We start from the raw sequence: 19,928 nt of genomic DNA, 5'->3' as shown, positions 1-19,928 counted from the left end.
AAGGAATTGGAAGATGCTTCATGGCTAAAGGCCCAAAGGTATCATACCCCGAGTATGTTGATTTCAATAGTGATGAAGATGACTTGTTAGGTGATGTTGATTTACTTGTTGACAACTCTAGTGATGAATACTATGATGAAACATCAAATAATCATGCTAATCAAGATAAAACGAATGACAATGTTAAGGAGAATATTGAGCGCCTAACTAAAGAACTAAACACTCTTAAGTTATCTCATGAAACTATCTTGGAAGATCATCGAGAACTTTTAAAGACTCATGAGAAGTTACACTTTGAAAAGCTCAACCTTGAGCAAGAGCATGAGTTTTTAAAGGCAATCAATGATGATCTTCGCAAGAAAAGTTCTTCTTACATTGCCAAGCATTTACTCTTATCTACTTACATGCCACAAGTCAAGTCTAGTAACAAGAACAAGATAGATTCTTCTTCTAGTAGTAACAATAATCATGCTAAATCCAATGTTGTTGCTTCTAGTAGTTCTCTTGATTCCACTAATGATTCTCTTAGCCAAGTTACAATTGAGAAAGAAAATAGCTTATTGAAGGGAATTATAGAGAAAGGTGTTTACAAGAGCCTTGCTGGAAGTAAGCAATTCGAGGAAATTGAGAATCAAGGTGTTGGTTTTGAACGAAAGTTCAATGCCAATGGAGTTGAGTGGGAAGAAATCAATAGCCCAAGACGAAGTTTGTTCCTCAACAAGAGAAGTATGATCCTACTTCTTTCAAAGGAACACAAGCTCAAGATGATCTTCCACCACAAGACCACAAGCAAAAAGGCAAGGACAAGCTTCAGGAGGAGATTGATGCATTTGAAGAAGCTCCTAAGGCCTTGGTCAAGTGGGTTCCCAAGACTACATCAAGTTCTACTTCATCGAGTACAACTACAACTCCAAGGATTCCCATCAAGATGATGTGGATTCCAAAGAAGAAGAACTAGAGAGCTCTTGAGGGTGACTCCACCAATATACTTCACTTATATCGTTTTGGCAAGAACAAGTGCAATCAACTTCCACATCTTGCACTAGTTCAAGGAGTCACAAACTCTCTTGTTGGTAAGACAAGGACAAGGTAACCTAATGCTTTCATGGACATCATCTTGTGTGTGCATCACTCTATGTCTATGGATATCCTTGTTTGTTCCTTGTGGGACTAACCCGTGTAGGTATTGAAAGTGCAACTCACTCCAATGGATTGCTCCAAATGATCTACATGAACATTGAGCACCCACATCTTCAACACCTACATGAAGTCATCATCGACAAAACCCAAGGTTAGTTCATCCCTCTTAGGGGGATCTCACATCTAGGGGGAGCTTTAGTCTAAGAATTGAGTTAAAGCAACTCTAATGGTGTGAACACAACAATGCTTTATGTAAAAGTGGTAACCCCACTTGTGCTTAAATGTTGAGTATGACCTATGATCAAATGTTATCATTTGACTCCTAAGTCAATATACTCATATATAGATGACCTAGTCATCGCCAATTGTTTGATAGATGCTAGAATTGGTTGTGCATGCTTTGCCACATATTTCATTTGCCATTTTATTGTGTGAGCATGTTGGTTGCATATTTTACTCATTCAAGGACATCCACTTGTTGTTTTGATTGTTTGCTTTATTTCCTTTTGCCAAGTGGATGGACAAGAATGCCTACGAACCTTCTCTAGCTATCTATGATTTTCTTGTCTCAAAATCTATTCATGCTACATCACAAAGTTTGATCAAGTCAGATTCGAACCACTTTGTGTGAGGAGCACTCGGAGTCCCCGATTCGTCATAGACTTAAACTTCCAAAACCTCTTTGTGCATTTTGGTCTGACCGATTCACCCTTTTCGGTCATACCGAGATCACTAAGTTGATTTAGGTTTTCAACCTCGGTGCAACCGATTAGAACCTTTCGGTCACACCGAGTTGCAGTAACTGCTTGCAGTTTTGCATCTCGGTGCCACCGAGTTGTTCCACTTGGTCACACCGACAGGGTCAGGCTATATATACTCACGGGTCAAATTTTGGAAATTTTTCTGAAACCCTTCGCCCGCGCATAACCTACTCTGCCTCTTCGGGTCTCCGGATCGTCCTCTTCGCCGCCAGCGACCTCCGGCTGCTGGTCTCCGCCGCCATCAACGACATTCTGCCCCACCATTGCCGCCGTAGCACGTTCACCGCCGAGTTAGGGTATGAAGTTGATACTTTGTGCTACTCTTTAACTCTGATTCGTAGCACATTGCTTTGCCAAAAGCAGCCACCAGGACAAGGAAGAAGAAAACCTCAGATTCTGAAGATGAGGATTATGTGGCTGTTGAAGATGAGGCCACTTCTTGTTGTCTGGTCTGCCTACAATCAACTGGATCCTTAGGCACACATTACTACCCAAGTCTGGATATCACAAGATGATCAGAGGACATGCTATCAACTTGCTGCATTTGTTTGATGTGCCTCAAAAATTCAAAGTCATGAGTCTGATTGTGGAAACAATCAAGAGAACAACAGCTGATCAGAAGAGAAGTTGTGAGTATGCTCCACACATTCAGGAGCTCATCAACTCAAAGATGGGCACATGCACATATCTATTGGATAAGGAGCATCTACCCTTATATCCTGAGTTTGAAGATAACACAGTTGAGCTGAATGAGGAGGAACCATCATCTGTGCAAGCACATGAGAAGAGAGAGAAGGCAAGGGCAGAGAAAGCTGCCAGGATGCCAACTACTGAAGAGGCATCTCAAGTGTTCCTGAAGAGCAAGCAAGATCAGCTTGGCTATCTGATTGCCGCCAACTTGAGAATTGAGAAGGGCTTGGCCACCCTGACTCAAAACCAGGAGAGTTTGGAGAGGATCATTGAGCAGAAATTCTATGCTCTTGATGTCAAGGTCACTGAGATCCAAACCATAGTTGAGAAAATTCAGGAGGATGTGGAGGAGAAGATGGGAAAGTCTACTAGATATGCATTTGCTAGAGTGCCCAGAGGACAGAGATCTGCTGTAGTGCCTATTCCAGATACTAGAGCTACATCATCTGCACCAGCTGCCACAGCTTCAGTGCCACCAGCTCTAGCAGCCACTCCACCAGCTCCAGCTACATCAACTGATGCTTTCATCCTTGGAGTCATCTCTACAGCACCTCATGAAGACCAAGCGTGAGAGTCTTTAGCACTATGCATTTTTGAACTTTTTGGTAACTTGTTGCCAAAGGGGGAGAAAAATGTATAGATCATAGGCTTCAAGAGAGAGTGTTGCTTTTTATCTCTCTTGTTTTTGGTGGTTGAACTTCTTTATTGTGTGCTTGCTTGATACACTATGTCTTTTATGAGATACTTGGATGATCATGTGTATGATCATATGCTATGCTACCCTTAATGCTTGTTGGATGATATTAACTCTTATATCCTTATATAATCATTCACTTTGCTTGGTGATGAGTGCATATGTTCAATTATTATCATTTTGAGCGCTCCAACAAGATGTATGTGACATGAAAGAGTAACCCATGGTCCTAACACATTGTGCATTTGTAGTCCAAAGCAAATTTTAAATAGTGCACAAATTTAGGGGGAGCTCTTACTTATCACATACTTCTCAAAGAGACGATGTTTTTCAATCTTATTATCATTTGTCGAAGCTTTGATCTATATACTGTCATCAATTACCAAAAAGGGGGAGATTGAAAGTGCAACTATCCCTGGGTGGTTTTGGTAATTCCTAACAACATATAGCTCATTGAGCTAATGCTATTTCAAGATAAATATTTCAGGAAAGCTCAATGATTGTCATGGCATGGTTGATAAAAGTGGACCCCTCAAAATGCTAAGGACAAAAGGATTGGCTCAAGCTCAAAGCAAAAGACTCTACATTTTACTTTTAGAGATCCAAGGTCACATTGAGTCCATAGGAAAAGCCAATACTATCAAGAGGGGATGAGGTACTGCTTAATGGCTTGCTTTCTCAAAGTGCTTAGTGATATGCTCCAAAATCCCTCAACTACTTTATCACATCCACATATGTCCCAAACAAAAGTCAAACTCGGCCCCACCAAAACTGTCTATCCGGCGCCACCGAGTTCAGTTGTCATAGCCATTGCCACAAACCCTAGTCTTTTCGGTCTCACCGATAGGGATATTGGTCTCACCGAGATGGGATTGTAATCTCTATGTTTCAATTCGTAACGTTTCGGTCAAACCGAGATGAGCGATCGGTCCCACCAAGATTGCAATGCAAACTCACTGTTTCGCTTTCGTAACGTCTTGGTCCAATCGACATGAGCGAATCGGTCCCACCGAGTTTTCCTGACCAACTCTCTGTGTGTCTATTACCAAAATTGGTCTCACCGAGTTTGTGTAATTGGTCTCACCGATATTACGTTATGCCCTAACCCTAATAGTATCGGTCCCACCGAGTTGACATGTCGGTCCCACCGAAAGCCTAACGGTCATATTATTGACTAAATCGGTCTGACCGAGTTTCACGATTCGGTCCCACCGAGTTTGGTAAGTTGTGTGTAACGGTTAGATTTTGTGTGGAGGCTATATATACCCCTCCACCCACTCTTCATTCAAGGAGAGAGCCATCAGAACATGCCTACACTTCCAACATACATTTTCTGAGAGAGAACCACCTACACTTGTGTTGAGGTCAAGATATTCCATCCTACCACATAAATCTTGATCTCTAGCCTTCCCCAAGTTGCTTTCCACTCAAATCTTCTTTCCACCAAATCCAAATCCTATGTGAGAGAGTTGAGTGTTGGGGAGACTATCATTTGAAGCACAAGAGCAAGGAGTTCATCATCAACACACCATTTGGTACTTCTTGGAGAGTGGTGTCTCCTAGATTGGCTAGGTGTCACTTGGGAGCCTCCGACAAGATTGTGGAGTTGAACCAAGGAGTTTTTAAGGGCAAGGAGATCGCCTACTTCGTGAAGATCTACCCTTGTGAGGCAAGTCCTTTGTGGGCGACGTCCATGGTGGGATAGACAAGGTTGCTTCTTCGTGGACCCTTTGTGGGTGGAGCCCTTCATGGACTCGTGCAACCGTTACCCTTCATGGATTGAAGTCTCTATCAACGTGGATGTACGATAGCACCACCAATCGGAACCATGGATAAAAAATCTCCGTGTCAACATTGCGTTTGCCTCCTCAAACTCCTCCCTTTACCTTCATATGCAATTGTTTTACATTCCGCTGCTATACTCTTAGAATTGCATGTGTAGGTTGATTGCTTGACTTGTTCTAAGTTGCTAAAATCTGCCAAGAACTAAAATTGGGAGAAGGCTAGATTTTTAGTTGGTCAAGTAGTCTAATCACCCCCCCTCTAGACATACTTTCGGTCCTACACTTATCACAAGTGGCAATATAAAGTGACGTTCATTTGCATTAAGATTTTGTGCATCCAACCATAAAATAGCATGACAACCTCTGCTTCCCTCTGTGAAGGGCCTATCTTTTATTTTTATCTTCTACCTTATACAAGAGTCATGGTGATTTTCACCTTTCCTTTTTACACTTTATCCTTTGGCAAGCACTGTGTGTTGGAAAGTATATATATATATATATATATATATATATATATATATATATATATATATATATATATATATATATATATATATATATATATATATATTGTCGGGTGGTAGGTGCGACATATGCCAACGGGTGGCTTATCATTGTGGGAGCCAGTAAGACATCGCCGGTACCTGGAAACGGGATGAGGCGAAGACATGCATGCCGGCGGATCTTACCCAGGTTCGGGGCTCTCCGTGGATATAACACCCCTAGTCCTGCTTTGCGGGGTCTCCACATGATCACTAGATCAACAAGTGGCTACAAGAGGCTCCTTGAGCTGTTCGGCGGGAGGAGGAAGAAGGGCAAGGCTAGCTCTCTTCTCCCCTCAATGTAGTGTATAAAACTCTCAGAGATCAACACTTTGCATGGGTGCCCTTGGGGGGTTTATATAGGCCTACCCCCCAGGGGTATAATGGTAATCCGACTGGGCGTGGGACCTAGCCGTCAGTGTCTATGTTCGGCGGCTTCTCCGCCGGCCGCTGGGGCCCGCCGACTAGTGGGTCCTGCCGGCTGGGGATCTTGTCGGGGGCTGGTTACTGTTGCCTCGCCCTTGATGATGAGGGCTTCGTCGAGGTAAGCATGGCTACAATGCCGCCGCCTGGCGGTTTCTCACTATAGCCTTACCTCGTCTTGTCTCCTTATTGGTGCGCGTGCTTCGAGGGGGAGCAACCCGGCTATTGGGATCCGGCCGCATCCCAGGCTAACTGGGGGAGGCATGGCCGCCTTCGGGCGTCTCTCTGACCGAAGGGGCCCGCCGCCTGCGGGCCGTACTGACAGCCTGTCGTGGAGGGCATCATGGTCAGCATGGCAACAGTGCCACGCCAGACGGGTGATGGCTGCCTCGTACGGCCTACTGTGGCCATGCGTGCTCCGGGATTCGGGGGTGGCAGGCTTCACTGTTGCCATGCCCTGTCTCATCACCGTTATGGGGGTGCAGACTTTGAGGGCACGATCTTGGCTGCTTGCCAGGGGCCGGCTTCTTGGAGTTGGTATTTTCGTGGCCAGCTTCTTGGAGTCGGTCCTATCCTGGCCTTCTCCATGAGAGTTTATGGCTGGGCCACCTTCTTGTAGTCGTCCTATGAGACAGCCGGCCGGGGGAAGGCGGCCCCATGCCTTGGGTGCTTGAAGGCTCAATCGGCCTGTCATTTTTTCGAAGGGCCAATGGGAGCCGGCTAGGCTACCCGTGGTCATTTACTCCGACAGTAGTCCCCGAAGCTGGTTGGGCTTCGTGGCTGAAAGGGGAACGAGAAGCTCAATCAGCTTCCTATCCCGAAGAGCCGACATCTAGGAGCCGGCTTTGATCAGGCTCGCCATCTTGGCGGGGCTTCTTGAAAACTGAAGGCGGGAATCAGCTGGTGCGCATGCCAGGCTGCGGGCTGGCCGCTTGCCGCCTGCGCGCCACCTGGCACCCTTCGGCTGGAGGAGCCTGTCAGCCCACGCGCGCAACAGAACGTCGCCGCAGGCTGGGGCCCGCCACCTCCATGGCTCGACCCAAGTGTGGATCTTCTGTGGCCCGAACGGACTGCTCGCCTTCCGACGGCAGTCTCCGCACGTCGTTTGGGGCGTAATAATCGCGGGGCGTGGGGGAATGGGCGCAGTTAATCCCACGTCCCCCCATGCCTCACCTCCTCGGCTTCACTGCACAAGGCTATAAGTAGGGGGAGGAGGGGGAGCAGCAGGCGCTCGCACGCTCGCCCTCGCTCCGCCATTTTCTTCTTCTTCCTCCTCCTCTCCGTCGTCGCAGCTGCTCGCCGCCGCGCCGTCCTTCCGCCAATCTTCTTGGCGCGCCGTAGCTTAGCTGTAGCTGAATCGCGCGCCCTCCGCCGTCGAGCTTTTCCCGTTGCCTCGCCGTCCTCATGGCGCGGTCCAGCTCCTGGGATGGCTCCAATGTTCACGAGGACCACGTCGACTTCCTCCACAAGACGCGGCGATTGCCGGGCAGAGATTATGTGCGGCTCCGTCTCACGCCGGAGGGAGAGATCTCGCCGGTGCCGGAGGAGGATGAGCGGGTAATCTTCCGCTCGCACTGCCTGCGCGGCATCGGCCTGCCGGCGAGCGGTTTCTTCGCTCCTTCCTCGAGTTCTATCATCTCCAACCGCACCACCTTACCCCAAATACGGTGGTGCTGCTATCGGCCTTCGTCACTCTGTGCGAAGGCTTCCTTGGCGTCCTCCCCACCCTTGAACTTTTGGGGGAAATTCTTCCAGTCCTAACTCGGCACCGTCGTCGCGGGCGTGCCTGCCCCCTACGACGCCTTCATCACCGTGTGGAGATCGACGGGCAACAATCCGTTTTCGCCCATCGCGTTGATCCAGTCGGTGAAGCTCTGGTAAAAATCTTACTTCTACGTGAAGAACGTCACTTCGCAGGGTGACTTCGTCAATCTGCTGGCTTACGCAGCCGGCTCGCCGGCTGGGAGGCAGCCTTCATGGTCCTTCCGAGCCAGGATGCTGTCTCCGGTTGGGGCTGCTGCCGTCGCACGGCTCCGGGTGCTGGTCCAATCGGAGGGCCTGACCGGGCCCGACCTGATAGCCGCCTTCGTGGAGTGCCGGGTGCTCCCACTCCAAGGCCTCCCTCACATGATTTGCCAGATGAGCGGTCGATTCAACCCAAGTCGGCTAAGCACCAAGGAGATGCCTCATGCCGAGGTATCTTATATGGTGAATTACATCGCCAACTGCAAACTCACCGAGGAGTGGCAGTTCAGCAAGGAGCCGTACTCTCATGCCAATCCTCCGCCTTCGGTAAGCTTCCCTTCTTTTCTCCTTCTCTTGTTGCCGAGTTCATACTGGCCGACTCTTGACCAGTCGACGTGTTTTTAACAGAGCCCCCGCCTTTGACAGGCGGCCGGATCCGCGTGGGTGGAGCGCCAGTTCGTCCCCGACCGCGCGACAGACGACTTGGACGATTCCGACTTGGGGGCGGCCGCTCTAGACGACGACGCCGTAGGGGGATGCGGTGAGGCAGGCGGCTCCAGGCTTGGTGCCGGCTTCGAGGACTGGCTGGATGACGACGAGGCCGACGTTGTTCCGCGCCGTCAACCGATGTCCGATCATCAAGGCGCGGGCTCATCTGCCGCGCCGGCTGCTCGTGGTGGCATGCAGAAACGCCAGGCCATGCCGACCCTCTTCGGCAGTCGGCCGAAGAAGCCCAGGGGGTACTACGGCGGCGACCAAGCGGGACGAGGCGGCCGCAAAGGCAGCCCGCTTCCGCAAGGTGTTGAAGCAGCCGCAGGTGGTTTCGGCGTAAGTGTCAATTCTCTCGCGCCTTTCTTTTTTCTCTTTGGTTGTCATTCTCCTAAGCCTTTCCCTTGACTTATCAAACAGGGCTCCACTTTCTCTCGAGCGGGTCACGGCCGGCTCCGTGGTTGGAGCGGGAGGACGGTCTGCGAGTGCCCGCTGCGTGGACCCCCGTGTTGATCTCCTAGCGGCGACGGAGCGGAACGAGCGCGAGGAGCGGGAGGCGGAGGAGCAGAGGGCGGCCGCCGCCAGGGCAGCACAGGAGACGATGGAGGAGTCAGCGGAGGCGCGAGCCGATGCGGCGGCCAAGGCTCAACCGGAGGCTGCGGCCGCGGAGAGGGCGGCGGAAGCCCTGCGTAACCAGCCTCCGCGGCTCGTCATCCCCCTTTGCAACGTGGCTCCCGATATCCCAGTGCCCCGCCGGAGGAAGCCGGCCGCGACTAGCCGGCGACGGAGAGGGAGGAGGGCTACGCAGTCGTCCTAGAGAGAGGGGCGGCACCGCCATCGCCGACTGGAGCGGGCCAAGGTGGCCGGCCTGACGCGCCACCTGAGCAGCCGGCTGGAGGCGAGCCGACTGTGAGGGCGGATCTTGTGGTCCTGTCGCCGTCTTGTCGGCGTGCAGGGAAGGCAACTTCAGTGCCGGACCCACACAAGGCCGTGGGCTTCGGCCCGTCGGCCCAGGATCTGGAGACGGCCAGCGCCAACTCGCCAGGGTGGACGCCGGGCGGTGGAACGGCCGTGCTGAACGTGGCGGCGCAGGACGTTCGGGATCAGCTTCAGTTCTAGGCCGCCGCGCTGAAGCAGTATACTCAAGAGTTTCTTGCAACGCGGACGGCCATTCATGTGAGTCTTCCCGCTTTTCGTCGATTGCTCTTGATTTCTTCCGTGGGGGCGCGTCAGCGCACCCACTGGGTGTAGTCCCCGAGTTCCGAGTCGGCTGCTGAGCAGGCGGCTTGGAACTTCTTAGTAGACTTTTATTGATGTCTTGTTCTTATTCGCACCTCTGTCCTATTGGCAGGACTATCACAACCTCCATGCGACCGCCTTCAACTCCCAGGCCCAGGAGATGAACCAGAAGACCACCGATCTGACTGAGAGCTGGAGTAAGTGATTCATTTTTTATCTCATGTGGGGGCGCGTCAGCGCACCCACTGGGTGTAGTCCCCCGAGATTCGGGCCGACTACTGAGCAGTCGGGTTGGATCTTTCCTGCTGACTTCTTCCTTATTGCTTCTTCTTCTTCTTCATATCTGCAGGGGCCAATGCCGACCCGCGGGAGCAGCTAGGTGGGGCCCAGACCACCCTTCACGCCAAGGAAGCCGAGTGCAACACCTTGGCTCAGGAACGTGATCGCTTGGCCAAGAAACTGGCCGACCAGGAGGAGAGCCATAAGGCGACCCTGAAGGCGGTGCAGGACAGCGAGGCCGCCCCTCAAGCCGAATATGAGACCGAGGCGGCGAGCTGGACTGAGGCGAGGCAAGGCTGTGCGAAGGATACAGCCGGGTTGAAGATTTGATTGACGGTAGGCCGCCTTCTTCCTCGTTCCTTTGCTCGCCACCTGGCATCTGGTCTGTCTTCTGACTTCGTGCTGCTCTTTTCTTCTTTGTGCAGATTACTTCCCTGGTTACTCCGTTGCCGCCAACCAAGCCATCGAGGCCCACTGTGATGCTCGACGGCAGGCTGGGGTTGAGATCGTGCCGGATGCTGGTCGGTCGCTTGAGGAGCAGCTTCTGGCGATTCAAACCCGCCTCCAGCTGGCTTACCGCATGCTCCGCTGTCTTCAGCGTGCCAGGGCGCAGGTGCTGGCCGGCCTCTGGCCCGACGAGGTGGTTCCCTGCACCCCCAGTCGGACTGCTGACTGGCTGGAGGTAGCAGTCGGCCGCTTCGAGGCTTGGAAGGCTTCTGCGGCTCGGTCTGGCGCCAGGCGGGCGCTAGAGTTCATCCGAGCTTAGTATCCTGGGCTGGACTTGGCCCAGCTGGCCACCTGGCGGCAGCAGGCCAACGAGGAGCTGGAGGCGGTGCGACCGGTTATCATCCAGCGCGCCTCGGTGATCGCCGACTATACCGACACTAGTGCCTTTTCCCCTAAGGTAAATGATGACGACGTTGCTCAGCCGAAGGAGTGGTCCGGGCTGAACCCGGCAGAAGGTGAAGACTCGGCGGAGGAGATCGGTTCCAGTGACGAAGGCGAAGAGGAGGAGGGGGAGGATGGCGAAGACGCCGCGCTAGACGGTGGAGCGACCAGCCAGCCTCAGCCTGATCGTGCCTCCAGCAATGAGGCGCGTGCAGGCGCGCCGCCTGCAACCGGTGACGCCGAGACTCGTCAGCCGGCCACTCCTCCAGCCGACACTGCCATCTCCACTAACCTGCCTGGCTCGCCTGTTGCTCCCTTGGCCTGATCCGCTATCTTTGCCTTCCTGCTTATTACTCTTTGAACAACTTTTGTTAAATTTGCGCAGTTCCACCTACCGGGGGTGTATTCCAACTATGTTGAATGCTGGCCTTTCGAAGGCCTTTTGTGTAAATATAATCATGCATGTGCTTGGCTTCCGTTCATATTTGCTTTTCATCCTTTGGCTGTTTCCTTTGCCGCCCTCCCTTGGTCGCTGCCTTCCCAGCCGGACAGTTGCTCTGCAGTATGTGGCTGAGGAAGGGCTTGGCCGTTTGGGAGGACAAGTACTCGAGCTTTCTTAGATTGTAGCAGGGTGAACGGGAAGCCGGCCAGCCGGCTTCTCTGACAGCCGGTTGGCGGGGTGGGAAGCCGGCTTGTGTTATATAAGTTCGTTAGTCCTTAGCCGTTTTTCATGTGGGCATCCTTTCCTGCCTTTGGCTCTTGCCAGTCGGACAGCCGATTCTTCGAGCTGCGACTTTCAACAAGAGAGGGCTTGGGTGTCGGCACACTACTTGTTTGACTGCAGGTAGAACTTGAATATAACTCAAGGCGGCAAGTCCCCGGGCTGACTGATCGAACCCGGTGCCGGACAAGAAAACAAATGTAGTAACATAATCATAGGCATGATACTCATCATACATAGATAAAAGAGGATAGTCCCCGAGTGCTCCTCGGGGGACCCGTTGTCTTGTGCTTAATACAAAAGGTAGTGTGGTACATACTGCATTTTAACTGTAAAATCTTTGAAGGAGATTGGCGTTCCATGGTCGTTCCGACTCCTTGCCAGATTCATCCCTCTTGCGTGCCTTCGGCTTCTGCGCGTTGATCAGGTAGTAGGAGTCGTTGCCTAAGGCCCTACTGATGACGAAGGGGCCTTCCTAAGGGGCCGAGAGCTTGTGTTGGCCGGCTAATCGCTGGATCAACCGGAGCACAAGATCACCCTCTTGGAAGGATCTTGGCTTGACCTTCCGGTTGTGGTAACGGCGTAAACCCTGCTGGTAGATGGCAGACCGGCTGAGGGCTAATAGCCGGCCTTCTTCTAGCAGGTCGACGCCGTCTTCTTGCGCTTCCTTGGCCTCCGCCTCCGTGTACATGGTGACCCGAGGTGAGTCGAACTCAATGTCAGTTGGGATGACAGCCTCGGCACCATATACAAGGAAGAAAGGGGTGAAGCCGGTTGACTTGTTTGGGGTAGTGAGCAAACTCCAGAGGACGACCAGCAGATCATTGAGCCAACAGCCGGCCGAACGCTCCAATGGCACGACCAATCGGGGCTTGATGCCGGAGAGGATGAGGCTGTTTGCTCGCTCGACTTGGCCGTTTGACCGCGGGTGGGCAACGGACTCTAAGTCCAGTCGGATGCCCTGTGTCGCGCAGAAACGTGCCAGTGCTCCCTTGGCAAAATTTGTGCCATTATCAGTGATGATGCTGTGTGGTACGCCATACCGGGTTGTAATATCTGTGATGAATGTCATGGCAGTTGGCCCATTCAGTTTCTTGATCGGCTTCGCTTCAATCCACTTGGTACATTTGTCCACGACGACGAGCAGATGTGTCATGCCGCCGCGCGCCGTCTTGAATGGGCCCACCATGTCCAGTCCCCAGACGGCAAAAGGCCAGGTGAGGGGGATGGTCTTGAGTGCAGAAGCCGGCAGGTGTTGCTTGGAGCCGAAGACTTGGCACCCTTTGCAGTGTTTGACTAACTCCTTGGTGTCTTCCAAAGGAGTTGGCCAGAAGAATCCATGGCGGAAAGCTTTGGCGATGAGTGATCTTGAGGCCGCATGGTGGCCGCATTCACCTTGGTGGATATTTTCGAGGATTGCTATGCCCTTCTCTGGTTCGACGCAGCGCTAGAAGACTCCAGTGATGCTGCGCCTAACGAGCTCTCGGTTCATTATTGTGTATGCTTCGGCTCGACGTTGGACTTGTCTTGCCGAGATCTCATCGGTCGGTAGCTCTCTGTTTACCAGGAAGTTGAGGATGGCTTGGGCCCATGATGGAGCTGCGATTTCTTCTATTGCCAATATGGCTACTGCGACCAAGGCGGGTGGGCTGGGTGGTGAAGAGTTGGAGTCGGCCACCGCCTGTTGTGTCGATGCAGTCGCCGGGCCGACTGCCGTAGTCCCCGGGCTGACTGCCGTAGTCCCCGGGCCGACTGCCGTAGTCCCCGGGCCGGGTTCTGAAGTCCCCGGGCCGGGTGCGACTATGGCAGTCCCTGAGCCGGGTGCGACTATGGCAGTCCCCGAGCCACCTGTCGAAGTCCCCGAGCCACCTGCTTGGTTGCCCAAGTCGGATCCGACTGAGTCAGGGTCAGGCGGTACGAAGATGGACTCAGATTCTGGAGATGGCCTGAGGAGGCGTCGGAGAGAGACGCCGGTTGGTATAGCTTGTCGGGTGGAGCCTATTCGTGTCAGGGCATCTGCTTGCTCGTTGTCGGCCCGTGGCACGTGGAGGAACTCACATCCTTCAAAATATCCACTGATTTGCTGAACGAGGAAGCAGTAGCTTGCCATGTTTGCGTCCTTAGCGTCCCAGTCGCCAGATGATTGCTGGACTATCAAATCCGAGTCGCCATAACACAGGATCCGGCGGATGCCGAGTTCTTTGGCTAGCCAGAGCCCGTGTATGAGTGCCTCGTACTCGACCACATTGTTGGAGGCGGCAAAATGAATTTGCAATGTGTATCTGAGTTTGTCGCCCTTGGAATAGGTGAGGACGATGCCGGCTCCCAAGCCGGTGCGCATCTTGGATCCATCGAAGTGCATCCGCCAATGAGTGGAGTCGGGGGCCGGCGGCCGGTACTGGGTCTCGGCCTAGTCGACAAGGAAGTCGGCCAGTGCCTGGGACTTGATGGCGGTGCGGGGCTGGTGGAAGATCGTGTAAGGAGCCAGCGCAATGGCCCATTTTGCCACCCGGCCGGATGCATCCCGGCTGCCTATGATCTCGGCGAGCGGGGCAGTACATACGACCGTGATGGGGTGCTCTTGAAAGTAGGGCTTGAGTTTCTTGGCGGCGAAGTACACACCATAGCACATCTTCTGGTAGTGCGGGTAGTTCTGCTTCGAGGTGGACATTACTTCGCTCAAATAATACACCGACCTCTGGACTAGCTGAGCTCGGCCTTCTTCTTGGCGCTTAACCACGATAACGGTGCTGACCACCCGGCTAGTGGCGGCAATGTAAAGGAGCATGGGCTCTTTCTTAGTCGGTGCCGCCAAGATGGGCGGCGTGGTCAGCATCTTCTTTAGCTCATGGAAAGCTTGGTATGCTTGGTCGTTCCACTCGAAGTGAGTGGACTTCTTCATGAGTCGGTAGAGGGGGAGAGCTTTCTCTCCGAGCCGGCTGATTAAGCGGTTCAGGGAGGCCACGCATCCGGTAAACTTTTGGACGTCTCGCAGCTTGGTAGGGATCTTCATTCTCTCTATGGCCTTGATCTTCACTGGGTTCGGAGACCAGGAAGCCTAGAAGCTGGTCGGCTGGTACTCCGAACACTCATTTCTCGGGGTTGAGCTTGATCTGAAACCGGCGCAAGTTTTCAAATGTCTCTCTGAGGTCTTCCAGCAGGGTGCCATGCTTTTCCGTCTTCACTACGACATCATCTACATAGACGTGGGCATTTCTGCCGAGCTGCTTGAGGAGGCATTTCTGCATGCAACGCTAAAAAGTGGCACCGGCATTTCTCAAGCCAAATGTCATAGTTAGGTAGCAGAAAGCTCCAAATGGTGGGATGAAGGCGGTCTTTAGGCGGTCATCCGGATCCAACTTTATCTGGTGGTAGCCTGAGTAAGCGTCCAAGAAGCTCAACAACTCGCATCCGGCTGTGGAGTCTATCACTTGATCGATTCGAGGTAAGGCAAATGGATCTTTGGGGCAGGCTTTGTTGAGGCTGGTGTAATCTATACACATGCGCCACTTGTTATTCTTCTTCAAAACAAGGACCGGGTTGGCAAGCCATTCTGGAAAGAACACCTCCATAATGAAGCTGGCTGCCAGAAGCCAGACTATCTCTTCTCCTACAATCCTTCTCTTTTCCTTCGACAGCCGGCGGATGGGTTGCTTGACTGGTTTTGCATATGCTCGGACGTGTAATTTGTGCTTGGCGAAATCCTTCGGAACACCCGGCATGTCCTTGGGGGACCATGCGAAGATATCCTGATTCTCACGGAGGAAATCGACGAGCTCGCCTTCCTATTTTCTATCCAAGTTTGCTCCAATGGCAGCAAACCTCTCCAGGTGCTCTGGGTCCAGAGGTATCTTCTTTATTTCTTTGGCCGACTGGAAAGAACCTTGAGCATCAGATTCCTTGGGGTCAGGGGACAAGGCCGGCTGCCTATCGGCCATGGCCACGACTCGATCCAGCATCTTTTTCTCTTCAGCAATCACGGGACTCGGCCAGCCGGCTGCTAGCTGCCGCACACTCAGAGGATTTCTTGTAGTCTCCGGCTATGGTGATGATGCCCTTGGAACTCGGCATCTTCATCTTGAGGTAGGCGTAGTGGGGTACGTCCATGAACTTGGCCAAAGCAGGTCGACCAAGCAATGCATGGTAAGGGCTCTCCAGATCCACTACTTCAAACCATATTGCTTCTCGACGAAAATGAGCCTTGCCCCCAAAGAGGACATCCATCTTGATCTTGCCGATTGGTGAACAGGACAGGCCGGGTACGATGCCATGGAACACAGTCCGACTAGGCATGAGCTGCTTCAGCTTGATGTTCAGCTTCTCCATGGTGTCACAGTACAGTATGTTGATGCTGCTCCCACCATCTATCGGTACGCGGGAGAAACAGGCAGCTCGCCTTTTTGTTGTGAGGGTGGCGTCCAAAACCAATGCGTAAGAGCTGGGAGACGGCATCACTTCTGGGTGATCGGCCCGGCTCCAGCTGATAGGCTTCTCCGACCAGTGCATGAACTTGGGGTTGTTCGAGGCGACCGCGTTGACTTCTTGGTGCTGTCGGTGCCGGCTGCGCCGATCTTCAGTCTGGCTTGTAAAGACAATGTAGGCGGCATGCTCGTCGGGGAACTCGTCTTGAACAGCCCCAACCGCTGGCCGAGCGGCCGACTGCTGAGGGGCTGGAGGCGGCTGGCCAGCAGGAGGAGGCGGCACCAGCCCTTCGCCCTTGGAGATTCATGTGAGCCAATGGCATTTCCGAGTCGTTTGGTTGGACGGCTTCGCGCCGCTGTGGAACTTGCAGGGGGCGTCAAGGGTTTGCTCGTAGGAGAAAGCCGACTGCCAAGCCGGCCTGCCGCCCTTCTGCTTCTTGGGCGCGGGCCGCTCATCGGGTTGTTCGTCTTCGACTGTGGCCACTTGCCGACTAGTGGAAGGCGACATAGGGGCCTTGCGCTTGTTGTCGTTCTGGTACGGGCGTCGGTTGGAGTCTCCAGCCGGCGTCTTGGGAGCCGGAGGTAGCACCTTCTCGGAGGCGTCTACTCGGAGCTCAGTCTTCATTGAAGAGTCGGCCGTGGCGTACTTGTCTGCTATGATCAGCAGCTCGTCGAGGGTAGTCGGCTCATCGCAGAGGAGTCGGTGCTTGAGGAGGGTGTCTTCTCGGCATCCAGCGGTGAAGTATTCTATGGCTTGAACCTCGTGCACCCCCTCGTAGGAGTTGCGGAGCTCGGCCCAACGCGTGAGGTAGTCGCGTGTTGATTCGTTGGGCCCTTGAATGCACATGGAGAGCTGGCGAGGCTTGGGGGGCCGCGTGTAGGTGCTGGTGAAGTTGCAGATGAAGACTTCTGTGAAGTCTAGCCAGCTGTTGACACTGTAAGGCTTGAGGCTGTTGAGCCAGGTGCGTGTCGTGCCTTGGAGCATGAGGGGGACGTACTTCACGGCAACACGCTTGTTGCCGTTTGCTATGCGAACTGCAATGGAGTAGTCGATCAACCAATCTTCCGGCTTCATGGAGCCGTTGTACTTGGGCGTGTCTCTCGGGAGTGAGAACCCTTTGGTTAAGGGCTCGTCGCGGATGTGGGGGCCAAAGCAGGGCGCGCCGACATCGTCTTCTTCTTCCAGCGCCAGGGATCGCGCTAGGCGGTCGATCCGATGGCGGGCGTCATTCTCGCCGACTCCTTCATGATGACCTAGTCGGCCGCTGAGAGTCGGATGCGTGACAGGCAGCGGGGTGGGATATCTCTCCCCACGAGGCGGAGGAGGAGGTGGATTGCCTCGTCGTTCCACAGCTCGAGGGCGGCCTTCTGCGTCGCGCTCGATGGTGATTCGAGTCTGACTGCGGCTAGCAGCCGGCTCCTTCTCTTGTCTTGCATGGGCGCCGCCTGCAGTCGGTGTTCGTGACGTCACACCATGCTCTCGGCATGGGGGAGGACTTCCAGCGTGGGCGTTGGCTTCATGTCGCTCTGTAGCCGCGTCGATCAACTGCTGGATGCGTCTGGTCATGTAGGGGAGCTCGTCGGCCCCCAGTCCATTCAGCTCGTCTATGGCCGCCTGGGCAGTGCGTAGGTTCTCGAGGGGCGCGGCATAGACTGGGCGGTCTGCTCCCAGCATGTTGGCGATGGCTGCGTCACGCTTCTTGACGACGCCGGCTCGGCTCGGCCCGTCATGAGGCGGTGTACCGTAGGCGGCACGGTCAACTTCACGCTAGTGAGCCTCAGTGAGGCGTCTCATGGAGGCTATCTTCTGGCCCTCCGCAATGAGGGTGAGGCGGCGTGCCTCAAGCGTCTCGGCGTCGGCGTCGGCCGGGATGGGGGTGGACAAGTCGTGCAGCGCCGCTTGCAGGGCGTCGTGGGCGTTCTCGCCAGAGGTGACGCCGTGGATGATGACTAGTACCTCGGTGACGGTGCTGCCATCGCTGTCGGCTCGAGGAAGAGGGTCGTCGAAGATTATTATGTTGGTGGGGAAAGTGTCAAGCGATGCCGTCTCGGTGTCGACAAGCATTGGTTCGGTGGAGCCAACCGACTCCAGATCCGCAGTAGGCTCGCTGGAGACGTGGAGTTGGTCGAGGAGGCTGATGAGGCGGCTCTCGGGGCAGCCCGTGCCTGCGTCAGATGCGGGCTCGTCGGAGATGCGGGCTTCGCCAAGAAGATCGGCGAGGCAGCTCACCGCGCAGGCATCGTCGACGCCTTGCAGCGCGTCGGGGCAAGCGCCATCGGGCGTGCCGGGCTGGCTACGCTCGCGAGGAAGGAAAAGGGTTCCCGTCCAGAGCATGTCTCCGAACGACGGTGCACCTGGCCCCACGGTGGGCGCCAAATGTCGGGTGGTAGGTGCGACATATGCCAATGGGTGGCTTATCATTGTCGGAGCCAGTAAGACATAGCCGGTGCCTGGAAACAGGATGAGGCAAAGACATGCACGCCGGCGGATCTTACCCAGGTTCTGGGCTCTCCGTGGAGATAACACCCCTAGTCCTGCTCTGCGGGGTCTCCGCATGATAACTAGATCAACAAGTGGCTACAAGAGGCTCCTTGAGCTGTTCGGCGGGAGGAGGAAGAAGGGCAAGGCTAGCTCTCTTCTCCCCTCAATGTAGTGTCTAAAACTCTCAGAGATCAACCCTTTGCATGGGTGCCCTGGGGGGTTTATATAGGCCTACCCCCAGGGGTACAATGGTAATCCGGCTGGGCGTGGGCCCTAGCCGTCAGTGTCTATGTTCGCCGGCTTCTCCGCCGGCCGCTGGGGCCCGCCGACTGGTGGGTCCCGCCGGCTGCCACCCTCTTGGTCGACAGGTAGGCCCCACTACTTGGGGGGTCTTGTCGGGGGGCTGGTTACTGTTGCCTCGCCCTTGATGACGAGGGCTATGTCGAGGTAAGCATGGCTATAGTGCCGCCGCCTGGCAGGCTCCAACTGTAGCCTTACCTCGTCTTGTCTCCTTAATGGTGCGCGTGCTTCGATGGGGGGAGCAAGCCGGCTATTGGGAGCCGGCCGCATCCCATGCCTACTGGGGGAGGCATGGCCGCCTTCGGGCATCTCTCTGACCGAAGGGGCCCGCTGCCTGCGGGCCGTACTGACAGCCTGTCGTGGAGGGCGTCATGGTCAGCATGGCAACAGTGCCACGTCGGATGGGTGATGGCTGCCCCATACGGCGTACTGTGGTCATGCGTGCTTCGGGATTCGGGGGTGGCAGGCTTCATTGTTACCACGCCCTGTCTCATCACCGTTATGGGGGTGCAGACTTTAAGGGCCCGATCTTGGCCGCTTGCCAGGGGCTGGCTTCTTGGAGTCGGTCTTTTCGTGGCCGGCTTCTTGGAGTCGTCCCTATCGTGGCCTTCTCCATGAGAGTTTATGGCTGGTCCGCCTTCTGGTAGTCGGCCTGTGAGACAGCCGACCGGGGGAAGGCGGCCCCATGCCTTGGGTGCTTGAAGGCTCAATCGGCCTGTCATTTTTTCGAAGGGCCAATGGGAACCGGCTAGGCTACCCGTGGTCATTTACTCCGACATATATATATATATATATATATCCAATTGGATGTAGATTTTCATAAAGTATTATTGTTGACATTACCCTTGAGGTAAAAGGTTGGGAGGCAAAACCAAAAGCCCCTATCTTTGTCTGTGTCCGATTGAAACTTAATACCCATAAGTATTGCGTGACTGTTAGCAATTGTGAAAAACTAAAGGATAGTTGAGTATGTGGACATGCTGAAAAGCTCCTATATTGACTCTTTTCGATGTTATGATAAATTGCAATTGTTTCAATGACTGAGATTATAGTTTGCTAGTTTTCAGTGAAGTTTCTGATTCATACTTTACATTGTGAATAGATTATTAC

Source organism: Triticum dicoccoides, chromosome 2B (assembly GCF_002162155.2).
Source record: "Triticum dicoccoides isolate Atlit2015 ecotype Zavitan chromosome 2B, WEW_v2.0, whole genome shotgun sequence".
Taxonomy (NCBI): domain Eukaryota; kingdom Viridiplantae; phylum Streptophyta; class Magnoliopsida; order Poales; family Poaceae; genus Triticum; species Triticum dicoccoides.
This window is presented reverse-complemented; position numbering follows the sequence as displayed.